General features: G+C 38.4%; 1 long non-coding RNA gene across 1 annotated transcript in view; it reads right to left on the bottom strand.

Moving 5' to 3' along the window:
* Positions 1–1038: 1038 nt before the first annotated feature.
* The window catches only part of LOC139734207 (uncharacterized), a 30995-nt gene continuing 24979 nt past the window's right edge, over positions 1039–7054 (bottom strand). Inside the window, exons 3-4 of the long non-coding RNA XR_011711148.1 lie at positions 5136–5260; positions 1039–1090 (exon numbers count right to left, since the gene is read on the bottom strand). This is a non-coding gene — a long non-coding RNA (uncharacterized lncRNA). The remainder of the gene's footprint in view (positions 1091–5135; positions 5261–7054) is intronic.

The raw sequence follows: 7054 nt of genomic DNA, 5'->3' as shown, positions 1-7054 counted from the left end.
TTATACCGGTATGTCCCTCACTTGCAAGACTGTAAGAAGCTGTGGGAACAACCATATTGTAAAAATCATTCATCGAACAAGAAACCATGACAGATAACACAATAGAATATGGTATCTTGAAGGGGGAAGAAATGATGATAACTGAAGTTGTCAACTTGCTTCATTACTGTCAATCTTTGCATTCTCACGCAGTAGTGTTCAGGGCTCTGGCTGTGGGTGTACACACAAACACACACACACACACACACACACACACACACACATACACACACTACACTGATACAGATATGTACAAAAGGTTTCTCAATGCCCTCTTTGTGTTAAAGGCATACATTGCTGGGGCGGATCCAGGAATTCCGTAAAGAGGGGGCGCGTTTACAAAATTAAAGGGGGGGGCGCACGCACCCCTCTCCCATTTTTCTTTTTATTTCTTTTGTTTCAACAAAAAATAAAGGGGGGCGTGCGCCGGTTGCGGTCCTGCCTGGATCCGCCCCTGCATTTGCTCTTCCCAGGAGCATTGTGACATGGCACAATGCTATAACAGCCTACAAGGTTCTCTTCCACTGCCATGACAACTGCAACTAAGTTTTGTTTTGTTTTTTGTTTTTTTTATATGTTTTTTTTTTTTCTTCAGCAAAGCCAATTGTCAGGCAGGGCAATATCTTCTTTACACTTTCTGCCCTTCATGATGTCGTCCTTTATGTGCGTCCATTAATGTAGAAAATGATCTCCCTATTTATGTTTCATGTCAAAATTCAAAGCGGTATTCTCCTTCACGAAGCCCCCATGGACTCGCGTTCCGCACCTCACTCCATTTAACATCTGCCCATCACGATTACATTCAACACACTTGCTATAACCCAAGGACCCATCTTCGGCTGGCACCTTGGGGCGCCGGAGGGGGTCCCTTCTCTGATTCGAACCCCCGTTCCATCAGCTGCATGGGGTTTTACTTCCACAAAACTCAGCTGCTCTGTTTTTTTGCAGTAGGCCAAGGGGCGTGTTGGCAGGAAGCCTGTCCCTGCTGCTGCTATGGTTTGGCACAGTCATGGCATGCTAGCACCTGACCAGATCCACCATCCACAGAGACCTGTGCATAAACAATGAATCAAAAATATGTCAACACAATAAAGGTCCTACATTAAAAAACAGACTCTGCATTAGACAAATACAAATATCGCTACAATTTCTTTTCTATCAATCAATCAATGGACCATCACCAGTTTTAAAGATAATATAAAGTTTTGGTACCTCAAAAGTTTCCCTGAATTTTTGTGTTTCAGGCTAAAGTACCTTTCATATAACTGACACTGTGAGACTTACTCGCCCCAAAGTGCTCTCATATCTCAGTAATCATGCAATTAACTGTGACCAGCAGCCCCATACGCATAGCGTAATGGGACTTCGCATTGTAGCATTCAGGATCATGACAGATTTAGTATCGCGGGTAAATATCAACTTAAAATCCAAAAATTTCTTCAATTTGAAGACTTACCAATTAAGTTGAAGTATTGAAAACAGGCTTCGGGCAACGTTTGATTCTGCCAATAGTCCCTTTCTGTTCGAATTGATGACTGAATGTGACTCGGTCGAGAGGACCTTGGGAGAGCTACATACACTGAATACTACGGCCAGCGCATGCGAACACAAACATCTTATCCGTTCATGGATTTGAAATTTGTGCTCATGTGATGTGTGCGCATGCGCTGGCCGTAGTATTCAGTGTATGTAGCTCTCCCACGGTCCTCTCAACTGAGTCACATTCAGTCATCAATTCGAACAGAAAGGGACTATTGGCAGAATCAAACGTTGCCCGAAGCCTGTTCTCAATACTTCAACTTAATTGGTAAGTCTTCAAATTGAAAAAATTTGTGAATTTTAAGTTGATATTTACCCGCAATACTAAATCTGTCATGATCTTGGATGCTACAATGCGAAGCCCCATTATGCTATGCGTATGGGGCTGCTGGTCGCAGTTAACTATGCGTACACATGTTTTTTATGGGGCTGCACGCTGCTGGTCGCAGTTATCATGCAATAATGGTTTCGTACAATACGTGTACTACCTCGCCGGTACGGCGGCGGCTCTGGTACGAAACCATTATTGCATGATTACTAAGACATAAGAGCACTTTGGGGCGAATAAGTCTCACAGTGTTAGTTACATGAAAGGTACTTTAACCTGAAAACCAACTAAGACAAGGAAATTCAGGGAAACTTTTGAGGTACCAAAACTTCATATTATCTTTAAATAGTAAATAACTAGTCACTTATTCATGGTTGATTTCACTTTTAATGAAACATGTGTGTGAATTCTACAGTTTTATCATAACTGGACATGAAAAGAAAGTAAACCTCCACACCTTTTAAGCAGCAAACCATAGTCTTAAACAGGCAATCAAGTGCAATATTCTTTTTTTAAAAAAAGGGTATATTCCCTTGTATTAGATTAGATTACAAATATCTCACTTTATGAAATCCTGAAGAGTTCATATTTCCTTATAAGTTTCATGAATCGCAAACCTCACTACTACTACAGAGTTTGTTACAATTATACAATATGTGGAAAAAGGAGTCAACTGCAAAGGTAATGAGGACAATCATTAAATTAGAACTCTGATACATCAAACCATAATATACCAGTACTGGGAAACCTCGTTACAACAAGTTCAATTACAGCAAGGTACCAAATTCAGCTTGTTCCCGATTTTCCATAAATGTATTTAGCCGGTCTCGTTTTTAGTTTGTTTACAACATGGTAACATGGGCAGTCAGAGCGTCTTCATTATAACAAGGTTTTTCTTTGAGCAGGCAATAATCTTATTTTAAATACTGCACATCCAGACATTCATCATTGGGACATGTTATAAAGGCATCCATCAAAATAAGACACATGCAATTTGCAAAGGAAAGGTGATTTATAAATGACTGATGCCACGAGCTAGCTAGGACTGGTCGGCAAGATTAAAGTTTTGTTTTTGGCCTGAACGGAAATGGTGAGAAGTTACAGATTACAGCTCAGTCCAGACAGTGAGTGACCCAAACAATCACAGGAACTTGCTCAATGGCCGGTAGGCAAATGAAAGGTGCTCATGATCAATGACATTTGCTTCTTGGTTGTATGGAAATATTTTCTCTGTATCATAATAATATTAATATCACAATGGGGGGATGCATTAACCAGTGCATGCAAATCATTCTACTGTACAGTGGCTTTTAAACTCTAGATACTTCAAAGGGATAGAAAAAAAGTGTATGTGGGGGATGCAGTTTTTAATCAATTGATTCAATGAGCAAAAAGGCAAAATAGCCATATTGCTCTCGTGTAATGATCAGTCAAAGGATTAAATATTACACATAGTCTTCAAATTTTATAATATCATATTACCAGTCTCGAAAAACTGTTGTTACAAAAAGAAAATTGTTGTTACAACTTACTGTCAATTAAATCTGTGTCACTTTTATGTTTTATACAGATTGCCATGAAAAGTAAGATTTGTTTTTATGATATCCTTCTTCACTTTAAAGGGATCGTACAGTTTTGGATGAGACCAAATTTCAGCTTTCTACCATTTTTTGGTGAAGTAGTGAGAAACCTCTTATGAAATATAACAGAGCATGTAATTTTATGAGCAATTCAACGTTTATTTGATCAAAATTGATTTTGAAATGGCTGAGATATCCAAAAAAGAGCAATTTTAATAAAGTGTGGGACCCACACGTTATTACAATCGCTTTGTTTTACTTTGTTTTTGGATGTGTCAGTCGTTCCAAACCCGGTTTTCATCAAATAAACTTTGAATTCCTCGTAAAATGGTATGATCTGTACTTTATCGTAAGTGTTTTCTTGGTACAGAACTCACAAAAAGTTAAAAGCCCAATTCTCATCTCTACCAATACTGTACCATCCCTTTAACCTTCACAGCATACTAGTGCATCATCGTTGGTTTTAGTAGGTGCATGCCTTCACACATATGGAAAACTTCACGTTCCAAGCCAGATCATAATATCAATTCTGCTTATGAAATTTGACAATCCAGTGTGGTCTTATCAATGGTCAAGAGCTGTTTTCATTGACGGCTCTGCTAGAATATTCACAACAAAGCAAATAGAATACAACAACTAGAAATGTCGCTATGGCGACTGGTATGCCTCTGCCATAATGCATGATTCTCCTAATAGGTCTATAGTACATGTGGACAATGTGTGATTACATTTTCACAAAATTGGCAAAATATTGAAATGACATGATTGTCACAAATGCATTGAATGTTTACCTTCTTTGACCTGTGTTTAATTGGGTTAAACATGCATACATCAAGTTAAAAAAAATAATCCTGCTGGCATTGCATAAATATAAGGAAAATAGTAAAAATTTTTGAAGTATTGCCCTTAACCTTTGACCCCTGACCTTTGACCCCATGCACCCTAAATTCCCTAGATAACCACTGCCAGTCAGTAGATGCATATATGCTATGTTCCATGAAGATACCTTGAACAATTTCCAAGATACAGAGAAAAAAGTAAAATTTTAACATTTTACTTGACCTTTTGACCTTTGACCTTTTGACCTAATGACCCCAAACTTTCACCAGAGAATCTTAATTGGGTAGTACATGTATACACTAAGTTTCAAGAAAATATCTTCAGGCATTGCATAGATATGGGGGAAATAGTAAAATTTTAAGCATTTGACCTTGACCTTTTGACCTTTGACCTTGAGCATGTGCACCCAAAAGTTGATAGGCACAACTTCACCCCCTAATACACATACATGCCAAGTTTCATTAGGATACCTTAAAAGGTTTTGGTAGTTACCCTGTCCACAAAAGTCATTACGGACGGACGGAAGGACGGACGGACGGACGGACGGACGGACGGACGGAAGGACGGACGGACGGACGGACGGACGGACAACCCGAAAACATAATGCCTCCGGCACCACTTCGTGGCGGAGGCATAAAAAGAGAATGTTTCATAACATATGCCTATTGTGCAATATTGTCAACATAACTTCAGCATGGCATACCATAATGAACCATTATACAATATTACACATTACAGATATCACAGATACTTGTTCGTAGCTCTGGTAACTCTGCTACCACTGTATTTGGGCCTTTACAAAGCCTTACCTGGGATTTGCTGTGCATAGACAACGCAAGATGGGAATGGTCTATGTCGGGTCCAGCCATACCATGTGACGTGCCGTTGCTTTGCTGCACTCGATGTCGGGTACAGCAGAGTTGCCCATGCACACCTGGTAAGAGACAACCAAATAATAGCCCTGGAATAATTTTCTCGGTGTTGCATTGCTATTGCAACTAAAATTGCCATTCAATTTTGAGGAGGGATGCAGTCAGGACTGGCTATTGACAGATTGGATGTTTGCTGACAAATGAAATACATGCCTCTTAAATATGTGTTAATTGATTTTTTTTTTTCATGTGTATGCATTTCACCCTTTGCTAGGAATTCAGACTAGCAGTGCCCAGGCAATCCATCATGAATAATTAATAAAGCATTCATGTGCCTCGGAGCAGAGCTCTGAACAGGTGGTATCCAGGTCCATTGTTCAGGGTCATCGTAAGTACACACTCACATACACATCACTAGTTCCTGTGTAAAGTTCAGGTTTTAAACAGAGGGTTTACCAATTTTGGCCCCCCCCCCTCAACGTTTCGTGTGATTTATTCCGTAACATGTGATGCTCTCGCCGCGACATTTTATTACTTTTTGAGACCAAATTTGTTGCTCCCAGGCATACCGTTTTGAAACCGGGCCCTTTGAAAAAAATTTGTTGACCCAAAAATTGCTCAAAAACATGATTTTGTGTACGAATACAATGTAAATTGTGTTTTTGCAATTAATTCACAATCTGACATAATAATAACTTTTGTTACTTTCAATGACTGATGATTTATTTTAGCCTGATTATGCTTTAAAAAGTTTCTGCGACAAATTTTGACGAAAAAAACAAGAAAAAAAAGTAAAAAAATAGAGAAATACATAAGAAATTCAATAAACAATAAAATACATAAGAAATAATTATGAATCTGAATTTTTGCTTCAATATTATTGTTGAGGATCTTGAAAAGAATATATTCACTAAAAATTAGAAGTCTTGGAGCTTTAGTTTTTGATTAAATTATAGGCAAAAAATTATTTTTGCATAAATTTGCATAAATCAATATAAAATACATAAATTAAAATATGAAAAATCTAACAATATAGTCTCGTAGATTACATTGGCCTCTACCTTACTGAAAATTTTCGCAAGGGTGTGATCCTCGACCGAGATCTGAAGGGGGGGTCAAAAAGGCCCCCCTGGTGGTTCCAAGTCCCTCAAAAAACCCAGTGGGATAGGATTAAAATTTGACCAAAATTTAGGTTTACATATTCAAAACACCTCCCACTAAATTGTACACTATTCAGCTATTACTCATATTAATGACACTTTTATTTACTTTTTAAGCTATCAAGCACCAAAAGTGGGAAATGTTTTTTTGTAACACCTTTTTAGCATGTCTTTAGTAACATGCTAAATCAGTTATAAATGAAAGGCCTTTGCTGCATCTACAATAGCAAAGCTCACAGATGTTTCATCATCCTTTACAAGCAACACTGTTTAGAACAACTGCTTCCAAGCACATTCCCTGTGTGTAATATACACAGAGTACGTGCTGGGCCAGCTCATAAAAAAAGTGGGTGGTACCAACCACACACAAGAAGGGTACGGTGTAGGTTAAAAATTGAAAAAAAAAATGCCCAGGAACCGTAAGTGTAACTTCTGACCACTTGTGCTAATAAATTCTGTTATATGTAAACAAAAGTTTGCCCAGTAGTGATAACACCACCATATGAGAGGTAGAGGTGAAACAAAGTGTCCTAATTTTTATTTCTCGAAATGGAGCAATGGATACTTTTGGTGCAGTCAAGTCAATGCGAAGGGCAACAGGAACAGGATAATGAAATACCAATACAATCTGTACGTATTAAATGTCATGCACAGGATACAGGAAACAAATGATTGACTGCCCAGTACTGTTGACAT

This window comes from Diadema antillarum, unplaced genomic scaffold, assembly GCF_040938485.1.
Source record: "Diadema antillarum isolate AM-2024a unplaced genomic scaffold, OU_Dant_1.0 seq00000513_RagTag, whole genome shotgun sequence".
Classification (NCBI taxonomy): domain Eukaryota; kingdom Metazoa; phylum Echinodermata; class Echinoidea; order Diadematoida; family Diadematidae; genus Diadema; species Diadema antillarum.
Note: the sequence above shows the minus strand (reverse complement) of the source record. Positions and strands in the feature narration are given on the sequence as shown.